General features: G+C 51.8%; 2 protein-coding genes across 5 annotated transcripts in view; one reads left to right on the top strand and one right to left on the bottom strand.

Moving 5' to 3' along the window:
* C1H5orf63 (chromosome 1 C5orf63 homolog) overlaps nucleotides 1-12,756 on the bottom strand; it is a 173,275-nt gene that overhangs the window by 157,380 nt on the left and 3,139 nt on the right. The gene's annotated exons all lie outside the window — the stretch shown is intronic.
* The window catches only part of MEGF10 (multiple EGF like domains 10), a 176,812-nt gene continuing 176,391 nt past the window's right edge, over nucleotides 12,336-12,756 (top strand). For both annotated transcript variants that reach the window (XM_075324739.1, XM_075324747.1), the window contains exon 1: nucleotides 12,336-12,570. The gene's annotated coding sequence lies outside the window, so the exon portion shown is untranslated. The remainder of the gene's footprint in view (nucleotides 12,571-12,756) is intronic.

Raw genomic sequence — 12,756 nt, 5'->3', positions numbered from 1 at the left:
TAGTGACTGGGCCTCGGCCTACTCCACCGCAGGCCCTTCCTCCAATCTACCTCTCCAGAGGCTGTGCAGGGTGAGGAGTAACAAGAAAGTAGGTAGGGATATTTACAGGGCCCAAGAAAGTTTTTGGGGTGACCTCACCAGTCCTGAGGTCTTGGTCCATTTTTAACTGTTAACGGGGTAAATTTTAACAAATCAACGGGTAGCTGGAAACCACTACCATTTACACTCCATCTTCCAATGGGGACCGGGAGGGGCTTTGGAGACATGGCTGCCCATCGACCACCATCCACTTTTTAATGTCCAGGGCGAACCACCCCCTTTCTCCGCAGTGTCGGGTGTAACTCACCAGGTCCCCGGGTTCCAGATCTCGGCCTGGGTCACCTGTCGGTAGATGAGGGGCCACATCCCTCCGGGACACAAAAATTTCGGAGTCCAGTCCCGGCTCGTAGATGAACCCCCATCCCTTTTGGGGGTTAAAGTGGCAGACTTGCTCTCGGTAGGTCGGGCCTCGGCTTTGCACTTTTCCCGAGAAGCGATTTCCTGTCTCAGCTGCCGCTGCTGTCGCTCCCAGTACGGGGCACAGGTACAGCGCTCCTCCTCCTGCTCGGGAGCTTGGCCCACACGGACGCCCTCGGTGCTGGCTACAACCAGCCTTTCTCTCTGCCGAGGGTCCCCTCTTTCACTGGCCTTCTCTGCTTCCCTGCAGTTACATCCCGGCTGCTCCACAGCTGGGACCGGGCACTGGGTAACAACTTGCGCGGCTACCGTGGGTGCCTCCTGATTGGGCGCTGCCTCCATTGTAGCCGGGCGGACTGCCGGGGCCGACATCATCATAGTAGCGGCCGGGCGGCCTGCCGGAGCCGACGTCATCACAGTTGCGGCCGGGCGGACTGCCGGAGTCGGGGGTGACGTCACTATTGCTGCGACCTGGCTCGGGGCCGGAGGGGATGTCTTCCGGACTGCAGTTCGGCGCGGGGCCGGGATGGGTGGCGGAGTGGGGTTACAGGTAGGACCCGAGGTCCCCATTGCTGGATCCTCTTCACTAGGCAGGACTGGTTCCACTGCCATTATTTGGGGTAGCGGGCCGATTGGGTTGCTGGCCGCGAACACGGGCAGTGAGGGAGGCGATGTGGCGGACGCGTGCAGGCCGGACCCCTCAGCTGGTACGGCCGGTTCCTGGGGAACATAGGGGCGTGGGTCACCGCTTACCTGCTCCTCCAAGGCCATCTCCATCTCGCGAGCCCGGTCAGCTGAAGCCAGGCCCTTCATTTCGGTGGTTCACCGCGTCATGAGGAAATGAGCCTTGGCCTGGACCCTCCGACACATCCTCTTCGTCTGCGCTTCAATCCAGTCAGAGGTCCTGGGAACGGGCCTCTCCACATGCTGGTTGTCAGACCCCTGAGACATCCTGCCGCTTGCTCATCCAGGAACGGGATTTGGCAAAGTCCTGGTGTCCCTGCCTTTTATCTTTTTGTGTCACATGCCGCTTTTTCTGTCCTCACCCTTGGTTTTTTCGACAGCAGTCTCCCGGGACCTACTGTCCTTTTTGCTTCCTGTCAGGGGAGTCACCAACTTCCGCCCGCGTTCCCAGGGGGCGGGGCTTAAACTTCACGCTCTTTTTCGGGGAAGAAGATGCTGGGCTTGTTGTTTTTCGGGTCCAAAAATGGCGGTAAAATGGTGGCTGTCAAAATTTTTTGAAACGGAGCACCGTTTACAGTCCAAAACAAGGCACACTTCCACCAGGTAGTTGAATGGGTTACAATCCTGTTCGTGACGCCAGGTTTTGAGGTGTGCCGCCCCCATGTCAGCAGCCGGGCGTAATATGTATAGGGGATTGTTGTAGATACTTCGTGATGCCACCCACGGTGTGTGGTACGATGGAGTACCACCGCTGCTGTTGGGGATCACCCGGGGGCGATGGAATGGCAGCTGGATGTTAACCCCTCCGTGGGTAGGGGTGGATGCCCTGGGGCTCAGTGTCCAGAACACTGGAGGTGATGGCTGTTAGTAGTGATGCACCCGGAGCGTGTTGATGTACTCACGATTGAATAAATACACACGAGTCTGCTGGTAAGCCAAGATGTCAGTGACCGGCTGCCGCTTCAGGGTGTATACGGTTCCCACACCCGGCCGGTGTACCAATGTCCCTTCCTCCGGCACTCTGTATTTTCCTTCTATTTTAGACGACCTCGTATGGACCGGGGAAGTCCACTCCCGGTTTGGTTTTGGTTGGGACATGTGCCCACGGAAAACTGACCCTTGGGATCTCAGTGGGTTGTTGCGGATACCCTATCCCCCGCGGTGGGCTGCTGTTTTGCTCTCTCTGGGCTAACACTCTGGAACAACGTCTGGAACCTTGCTCTCGGCCTGGTTAATTAGAGAAGGGGCTTGCAACCGCCTTCTAACTAGGGTCCAGGTACCCCGCCTGTGCACGGTTTCCGGACCGGATCTCCGCTGTCGGAACCGGCGGGCTCCAACCCTGTCTCGGTCCACTTTGGATTTCCCGCGACCGGACTCCCGTCGCCTTTGGACACGGTCCACTGCTTGCCACCTAGCCAGTAGACCAGGGCCACTACCCTGGCTACCCTTCACTAGGCTCAGACTCGACTTCTCTCCAACTTGCACTTCCACTTCACTTGAACTCTAACTTGAACTAACTGGTTCCCTCCCCCAGATCTTCAAGACCCCTAGGTGGGCGCTCCCAATCCGCCTGTTCCCACCCACTGGTGTGTCCTTCCTATCCTGAGGGGGGTGGCTAGGATTTTGTGGCTGATGGAACCTGGTGTGGGATGGTGTTGTGTGGGGTGTAGTGTTTTTCTGTGACCACCTTGCGGCGCCAGAGCGTCACATATACAGTTCATGGTTTCTTCTTTTTCTTGCCCTCATCCTCTTCCACAATATCTACAGAAGCATCATTCGGGGTTTGCTCAAAACTTTTAGAGGTCTATCAGGCAGCCCTCACTCATAATTTTTAGAGGGCCATCAGAGACAGTATAGTGGCCAGAAAGAGAAGGTGGCAACTTTTCCCAGAACACCCACACACAGCAAGTACCAGGGTCAAAGGTTAAGTGTTCCCCAGTCTGCCACTTTTTTTTTTAAAGAAAATATGGATGATAGAAGAATTGTCATTTGTAACCTGTGCCGTACCAAGATCAGCAGGGGCCTGATCACTATCAACCTGACCACCACCAGCATGCTCAGACTATGTCATCAAAGCACCTGACTAGATAGGCCAAATGCCTGGGTAAACAATCAAGGTCTTCGGGCGTCATCACTGCCTCTTCCCTTGTGCTATCTGCTTGACAATCCCATGTCCATAATGCAGATGCTTCCTGCCCTGCACCTTTACAAATGTGATGCCCTGGCCTATCAGGTCGTCACAGGGTATTGTGCAATCTGCCCTTCTGTGCAATATCCACCTACTCCTTGGTTACGGCTCCCTAACCAATGGTGTTGCCAAAACCAGCTAATCAAAATCCTAGAAACACTCTGCACCACACCCACCAGACACACCAGTGGACGGCCTGAGTGGAATAGGGTTGCCCACTTGGGGGGTTGGTTAAGGGGAGGTCAGGAGTGTCAGGAGTAGACCAGTGTAGTGTTGAAAGTGAAGGAGAGAGGAGGTCAGAAGCCGGGCTCCTTGGAAGTACTAGGTAGCAGACGGTGGTCTGGGCCTAGTAGGAGCTGGTCGCAGGGAATAGTGACAAGGGGCACGGTATTGTCGAGGAGGACAGCCGGCGGCCTTGTACCATCACCGGGCTGGGACCAGGGCACGATGGGGTACGTGGACCCTAGGTCAGGGAGTAGCTTCAGGCAACCTGACAATTCACCCAACGAGTATGAAGCCTTCAAGATCCACTCTCCACCTGCTCCAAAATCGGGGTACTAGCGCAACGAGGGGGATAGGACTTTCCACTAAAACGGTCCAGGAAATCCCAAGTGTGAACCCTGAGAGCAAGCTCCCTCAGTTAGCCATACTGGGGAGCGGGACCCGACTAGTTTCAAGCTATAGGGGCCAACTAAGAAGAGGACAAAGTGCCAAGGGAAAGGGCACAGATCATCAGGCAACACCAGCAGGAACGGGACCCAAACGTGCTCCCCTCAGTGGCAGCGGTGTCCAGAACTTTGGTTTACTAAGTTGTTGGTGTCAGCTTTATGGACTGAGTGAGTACGCAAGTGACCCTTCCCTCCCCAATGGCACATCCCCGTCACTATCACCTAGTCCCAGGGCATTCCCCCCTACCCGTGGAGGGGTTAAACACCTAGCTGCCCACTCCATCGCCACCGGGTACTCCCCAGCTGCAGCGGTGGTATTCTATCTTACCATACACCAAACTCACGTCACGATCTGTAGATACACCATCCCCTGTAAGTATCCCCTTCATTTGAGTAGCCGCACGGCCCTGGGCCCGGACGCCCCTCAAGCCACCGCGGATCCGGATCCGAGCAGCTCGGCTGCTGACGTGGGGGCGGCACAAATGCAGTATTTTTGTTAAAAAAAAGCCGATTTCATGCGCTCGGGATGCTGCCCCCACCATAGACAGAGTAGTAGCTGCATCCAGAACGCAGAAATACTTGACATGCTGCTTTTATGAACGCACGGATTTGGGTCAAAATTTTAGCTCATAAAAGCATTGTGCGCACTTCTCATGCACAATCTACATAGATTGTGCAGGGGATGCAGGATGCATGCATTTACGCTGCAGTGCTACACGCAGCGTAAATGCATGTGAGTACGCAACGTGCGCATGAGCCCTTAATCTGATGGACTTGCCTGGCAGAAACCTTCCTCATTCTGCCTTTATCAGCACAAACACGTATGTGCTCAGAATGAGCTGCAAATCTCTTCACAGTACGATGATCATGCTTAAGTTTTCATAAAATATCTAATGTTTTCATCCCTTGTCCAAGGCATTGCACTATTTGATGCCTTTTGGCAGCAGAGAGATCCTTTTTCTTTCCCATGTTAGGCTGTGTGCGCACTTTGCGTTGAGTTAGTTGCAATTCTAAACGCATCCTCTGGCAGAAATTGTCTTTGTCAAATTTGGTTTTGACAACAAAAACGCTTAAAATACGCTTGCTTTTTTACCGTGTTTTGGCCGTGTTTTTACCGCATTTTACATGCTTTTTCATTGCTTAAAGTCACATGCGTTTTGAATACAAATACACTACTAAATAAAGTTTAAACATTAAAACACTATGAAAAAAAGGAAAAAAATGATAACAAATATCATGATTAAAATCAAACACAAAATAGCTAATTTTATTAAAATGATAACTGTGTTCTAATATTTATGTATAAAATAACGTTAAATTATTGATTTTCTTTAATTTAATTGTCGGACTATGTGTGTGTGTACAGGGACATATCATGCCCTTAATATAATGTCAAAAACACGCGTTTATTTTGTCATAAAAGCATGCATTCTGCATCAAAAAAGCATGTAAAACGCTGGGATTTTGATCCAGGATGCGTTTTGAAAGTTCTCATTGACTCTAATGTTAGCAAAACGCTGCCAAAATATCAAAAACAATTGACATGCTGCTTCTTTAGGCTGTATGCGCACTTTGCGTTTTTTCATGCGTTTCCACAGCGTTTTCAACTACAGCGTTTTAATGCCAAAATGCATGCGTTTTGATTTCCAAGCAAAGTCTATGGGAAACTGTGATTTCTTGTGCGCACAATGCTGTTAAAAACGCAGCGCTTTAGTTGCAGAAAATTTGGCAAAAACTCAGCGTTTAAAGAAGCAGCATGTCAATTGTTTTTGCCATTTTGGCAGCGTTTTGCTAACATTAGAGTCAATGAGAACTTTGAAAACGCATCCTGAATCAAAATCCCAGCGTTTTACATGCTTTTTTGATGCAGAAAACATGCTTTTTTGACAAAATAAACGCATGTGTTTATGCCTTTATAATAATGGCATGATATGTCCCTTTAGGCTATGTGTCCACGTTGCTTTTTACCTGCTTTTTACCTGCTTTTTTGCTGCTTTTTCAACTGCAGCGTTTAATGCCAAAATAGATGTGTTCTGCTTTTCAAGCAAAGTCTATGGGAATTTGGGTTTCTTGTCCGCACTATGCAGTTCAAACTGCAGCCTTTTTCTGGCAGAAATTTGGTCAAAAACTCAGCTTTGCAGTTCAAAACGCAAATGGCAAAAACAATTGACATGTCAATTGTTTTTGCCATTTGGGTTTTGCACCAAGGGCATGGAACCGAGCAACGGCCACCAAAGTGACATTCCCCAGTTTTTCACCGCCCGGGACCGAGTGCCCCCTAACCCTGGGCGACACACTTTCTACAAGAGATGAGCATTTTTCCCGGTCTGAGCGATGCTGCTCTGATCGGGAGAAATGAATGAGCAATCAGACTACTGATTGTTACAGGGGTCCTAGTAAAATTAAAAAAAAAAAGTTTTAAAAAATGTTTTAAAAAATAAAAAAAATAAATAAAATAAGAAATATACACTTATTTGGTATCGACGCATTGAAAAATGCCCGATCTATAAAAATATAAAATCAATTAACCTGATCAGTAAACGGCGTAGCGGCAAAAAATTCCAAATGGCAAAATTACGTTTTTGCGCTAAATGCAATAACAAGCGATCAAAATATAGTACAGTATCTGCGCAAAAATGGTACAGTTGAAAACGTCAGCGCGAGACGCAAAAAGTAAGCCATCACTGAGCCATAGATCCTGAAAAATAAGAACGCTACAGGTCGCAGAAAATGGCACAAATATATGCCACTTTTTTCGGACAAACGTTTGATTTTTTTGAACCCCTTAGGTAAAAGTAAACCTATACAAGTTTGGTGTCTACGAACTCGCACCAACCTCAGCAATCACACTGACACATCAGTTTTACCATATAGTGAACAGGGTGAATAAAATATCTCAAAAACAATTATGCAATTGCACTTTTTTGCAATTTTTCCGCATTTGGAATCTTTTTGCTGTTTTCTAGTACACTATATGGTCAAACTCATGGTTTCATTTAGAAGTACAGCTCGTTACGTAAAAAACGAGCCCTCACATGACCATATTGACTAAAAAATAAAAATAGTTACGACTCTCGGAAGAAGAACGACGGACAAAAAATGGAAAGTGCAAATTCATCCGGTCGTGAAGGGGTTAATAATATCTCTAATGTGTCTGTGTGTGCATGTATGATGTGTATCTGTGTATGTCAGTGTATATGACTGTAGAAGTGTATGTCTGTCTATATGTATTTTTTGTGAATTTGTCTTTAAATATGTATGTGTACGTATCTGTGTATGTGTGTCTCTATGTGTGGATGGGGCCCCCTGAGACTCTTTCGCCCGGGGCCCACAAAAACCTGGAGCCCCGCCCTGGGCACACTATACTCGACTACTGCAACCTCCTGCTCTCTGGCCTCCCTTCCAACACTCTTGCACCCCTCCAATCTATCCTAAACTCTGCGGCCCGCTTAATCCACCTCTCCCCTCGCTATTCCCCAGCATCGCCACTCTGCCAATCCCTTCACTGGCTTCCCATCAACCAACGACTCCAGTTCAAAACATTAACCATGACATACAAAGCCATCCACAACCTGTCTCCTCCTTACATCTGTGACCTAGTCTCCCGGTACCTACCTGCACACAACCTCAGATCCTCACAAGATCTCCTCCTCTACTCCTCTCTTATCTCCTCTTCCCACAATCGCGTACAAGATTTCTCCCGTGCCTCCCCCATACTCTGGAACGCTCTACCTCAGCATATCAGACTCTCCCCTACCATGGAAAGCTTCAAGAGGAACCTCAAGACCCACCTCTTCCAACAAGCCTATGTGACGCCCTAGGCAAGCCAGGGGTCACAGGTCGCAACACTACCACACCCTACACCCCAGTTAGGAACACCAAGGCTAACCAAAAATCCTTGTTGCCTTCCTCCAGGGGCTGATGTTCACACCAGGGGGTGGGCCAGGCGGTTGGCTCCGCCCACCGAGGAGTTCACAGCCCTGGAGGCGGGAGAACCAGGCAGTTCAAGTTAGGGGAGTGAAGTAGAAGGAAGCAGTAGTGGAGCTAAAGAGAAAAGCTGAAGTGACAGAAAAGTGACAGTAGTAAAGCCTGAAGTTGGTCCGGGTGTGTGCCCCGGACAGTGACAGCAAGGTCAGCAGACGGCGGTGATAGTCTGCAGGGGGACTGCTCGGAGGTTGCTGGAAGTATCGCGGACGGGTGGTGACCCGGCGGTCTGGAGCAGTAATCGAAGAACAGTCAGCACCAGGGCAGGGGCCTTTCGGATCCCGGCAAGGCTAGGAGTCACCATAGTTTGCCAAATCCGTCAGTGAAGGGGACGTCTGTCTCCTAACAACCAAGTCCCGATTGAAGGCAACAGTCCAACCGTAACAGAGAGACACCGCCACCGCTAGGGCACCAGTTTCTCAGGGCCAGCGCCTGTGGGCAAAGTAGGGCTCCTCCGGCCCATATCCAAGCCGGGGAGCGGGTTACCGGTGGGAACCCATCGCAACTATCATCATCTTAGGTGCAGGAAAAAGGGACCGTCACCTACTGGGGAAAGCAAGTGCAGCCGTCCGTGGGAACCGTCTTTCCAGCCGTGTGTTTTACCGAGAACTGTGTCATCGTCTCAGGCTGAGTGAGTACCACAGTGCCGCAAGGCACAGAGCTGCCCCCGCGTCCCTGCACCCCACCGAGCCCTGCATCACCCACCTCATCACTGGGCCCCGGGTCAACCAACCCCCTACCCACGGAGGGGAGGACTAACATCTGGCTGCTCCATACCACCACTCCCGGGATCCCCATACAGAGCAGCGGTGGTGTCAACAAATCACCACAACCGTGGGTGGCATCACGGACAATAAACAATCCCAAATCCCAATCCCATTTCACTCACGGGCGAGGAACGCCGCTTGAGTCCCCGGGATCCGGCCCATCGCTCGAGCCACCGAGCAGCGGCAGCAGCAGGCCGCAGCAGCCGGACCCGAGCAGTGGGAGGGCGCGGCGTCCCCTCCTCCGCCCGCGACAACTTGGCGTCACGAACAGGATCTTACCGCTCTGCCGTTGGGTAGAGGTGCGCCTTGTGACCGCCGGAGGTATCCGGCTGAAAAATTTCAGAAGTCGCCATCTTTGGCGCGAAAAGTTCCCGCTCGAGCGTCTTCTCGAGTAGTAGAGGCGCGAAGGCCAAAACCACGCCCCGAGAGAGGAGGGGCCGGAAAGAGGCTAAGGGGGACGATATGGCGACTGGATGTATGTAGCGCGCGGCTGTACGAGCCAGGACGCTGGGACCCTGTGATTTGCCGAGCCTTGCAAAGAAATGTCTGTTCCGCCCAGTTACGCGGAGGCTACTGAGCCGGTGCCCGGGACAGCGGCATGGCTAAGGGCCCGAACGGCAGGGATCTGCCGACACTACCGGAGCCAGATCTGCAGGTTGATGGAACAGTGGACCGCGGAGGTGGAGAATGTAGCTGCGGTTGCACGAGTATATGGAATGGAGGCCATGATGGAGGAGCTGGTGAGTGACCCACGCCCCTATGTCCCCGAGGGACCGGCCGCTGCGGCTGAGGGACCCGGTCTGCCCCTGGCCCCCACGCCACCTCCGTCCTCCTTACCCGTACACCGTACTGCGCCTGGCCCGTCGGGCGTACACCCCTCCGTGACTGTGGCCGAGAGAGTAGCCAGCCTAGAGGCTACGGCAGCTGGTAGCCACCCGTCTGGTGCAGAGGCCGACGATAGCGATTCCGGGCCTGACACCGAGCCCGTGTCGGAAGAGGATGAAGGAGTCGTCGCTCTGCATGGCACGGAAGCCACCTATGTTCCCCGGAGTGGAAATAATGGGTATCAGGCGGCCCTTCCTCGCCGTGCTTGCTATGCCTTGGAGGGGCTGGTGCCCGTGTTCTTCCACCCAGAGCCGGGTGAGGAGGACGAAAGTGCACAGTAAAGGCAGCGGAGCACCGTTGTCCAGTCCCCGTTGGGACCACCATTGTCTGAGTTTTGTTTAAAAGTTTGTTGAAAAATGATGATAAGTAAAATGAAACCGTGAAGTTCACCTGATTCAACCGTGATTGGAAACCGGCCGTAGCCGGCACCGTTGTCCCCGCGGGGACCGCTTGAAAAATTGTTTGCATAGAAACTTCTATGGACAAGCCCGTGAACTTGCAGGGCAACCACAAACGTTAAGTGGCATGTAAATAAGTTGTTTTACCGTTACCGTTTCCGCAATTGCCGCCTCCGGAGAGGCAGGTTGAAGGGAGGGCCCTCAGCAGAGCAGGCTGGGGCCCAGACACCACAGGAACCGGTGGCTACCCTCTGGAGGGGAATGACAGATCCCGCTCGGGTAACTTGTGCTGGACTGGGGTCAAGGAGTGCTGCCTGGGCTTTAGGGGCAGCATCAGGGCCAGGTTGCTTGGGTGGGAGAGAGCGGAGACCGTAACCGTAAACCATTTGCAACGTTTAAGAACCGAACCTCCCGATGTGGGATGATGTTATAATTTGTATTATGTTTACCGTTTTACCTTTTATATATTTTTCAGAAAATAAAACCGGTGTTGGATGGGCAGCCCGCGGACGGTCTGCATTTTGCTAAGGGGGAATGTGACGCCCTGGGCAAGCCAGGGGTCACAGGTCGCAACACTACCACACCCTACACCCCAGTTAGGAACACCAAGGCTAACGAAAAATCCTTGTTGCCTTCCTCCAGGGGCTGATGTTCACACCAGGGGGTGGGCCAGGCGGTTGGCTCCGCCCACCGAGGAGTTCACAGCCCTGGAGGCGGGAGAACCAGGCAGTTCAAGTTAGGAGAGTGAAGTAGAAGGAAGCAGTAGTGGAGCTAAAGAGAAAAGCTGAAGTGACAGAAAAGTGACAGTAGTAAAGCCTGAAGTTGGTCCGGGTGTGTGCCCCGGACAGTGATAGCAAGGTCAGCAGACGGCGGTGATAGTCTGCAGGGGAACTGCTCGGAGGTTGCTGGAAGGATCGCGGACGGGTGGTGACCCGGCGGTCTGGAGCAGTATACGAAGAACAGTCAGCACCAGGGCAGGGGCCTTTCGGATCCCGGCAAGGCTAGGAGTCGCCATAATTTGCCAAATCCGTCAGTGAAGGGGACGTCTGTCTCCTAACAACCAAGTCCCGATTGAAGGCAACAGTCCAACCGTAACAGAGAGACACCGCCACCGCCAGGGCACCAGTTTCTCAGGGCCAGCTCCTGCGGGCAAAGTGGGGCTCCTCCGGCCCATATCCAAGCCGGGGAGCGGGTTACCGGTGGGAACCCATCGCAACCATCATCATCTTAGGTGCAGAAAAAAGGGACCGTCAACGTCACCTACTGGGGAAAGCAAGTGCAGCCGTCCGTGGGAACCGTCTTTCCAGCCGTGTGTTTTACCGAGAACTGTGTCATCGTCTCAGGCTGAGTGAGTACCACAGTGCCGCAAGACACAGAGCTGCCCCCGCGTCCCTGCACCCCACCGAGCCCTGCATCACCCACCTCATCACTGGGCCCCGGGTCAACCAACCCCCTACCCACGGAGGGGAGGACTAACATCTGGCTGCTCCATACCACCACTCCCGGGATCCCCATACAGAGCAGCGGTGGTGTCAACAAATCACCACAACCGTGGGTGGCGTCACGGACAATAAAAAATCCCAAATCCCAATCCCCTTTCACTCACGGGCGAGGAACGCCGCTCGAGTCCCCGGGATCCGGCCCATCGCTCGAGCCACCGAGCAGCGGCAGCAGCAGGCCGCAGCAGCCGGACCCGAGCAGTGGGAGGGCGCGGCGTCCCCTCCTCCTCCCGCGACACCTACAACCTACAATAACCTTCAGTCCAGTACACCACTGCGCAACCAGCTCTGTTCTCACCTATTGTACCCTCACCCATTCCCTGTAGACTGTGACCCCTCGCGGGCAGGGTCCTCTCTCCTCCTATACCAGTCTGTTTTGTACTGTTAATGATTGTTGTACGTATACCCTCTCTCACTTGTAAAGCGCCATGGAAAAAATGGCGCTATAATAATAATAAATAATAATAACAATAATAATATACAAATATTTTAGAGTTCACAACATTCAAATATTATAGTTGAATCAATCACAAATTTCCTAAATGTAAACTTGGAAAGTTCTGAAAGAAAAAAAAAAAAGTTCCATATGTTACAGGATTTTGTGAGTAATCAGTTTAGTTCCATGAGTTTCCATGACTTCAGCATTTCTTCTAGTCCTGCTCTTGAGAAACTATGATGGAGCAATGAAACTCCTTTTGGTGTTTTTCTCAGCAGATACAACAATAGGTCTATATGAGGCAGCCAGTGAATGATGCCTGGCCTCCCCGCCCCCTCCCCAACCTCACAGCCCTTCTGAATGGGACTGAGAACAGTGACAACAGGAGCTGAGAGCAAAGCACTGAAGTCTGGAGGCTCCTCAGAGCTTCACATCTCAGGACCAGCAGGGGCTTGCCCTCTACAGAACACACATTTTGGGGGCTTTACATTTCTTCTTCTACTTATTTTATTCTTATGGAAGGGAATTCATGAAAAGTCTGAAAGTTACACCAGGATCTCAATGATCCAGATACTGGAGGACTATCATCAAAGTCAGTAGCAGAGGTAAGAAACCTTGTACCTATATTCTGCATGCTGGGATACTTCTCTGCACTGTCCCCAAGCTTGTGTAATTAATATGCCTTTATTCTCATAACTTCTCACTGTCTTTAAGAGATGAGCACCTTCATATTCCTGATTTCATTACACTGATCGAGTCTCTTCTCCAACAATTAGGACACATAGACTTGT

Source organism: Anomaloglossus baeobatrachus, chromosome 1 (assembly GCF_048569485.1).
Source record: "Anomaloglossus baeobatrachus isolate aAnoBae1 chromosome 1, aAnoBae1.hap1, whole genome shotgun sequence".
NCBI classification, from domain to species: Eukaryota; Metazoa; Chordata; class Amphibia; order Anura; family Aromobatidae; genus Anomaloglossus; species Anomaloglossus baeobatrachus.
This window is presented reverse-complemented; position numbering and strand designations above follow the sequence as displayed.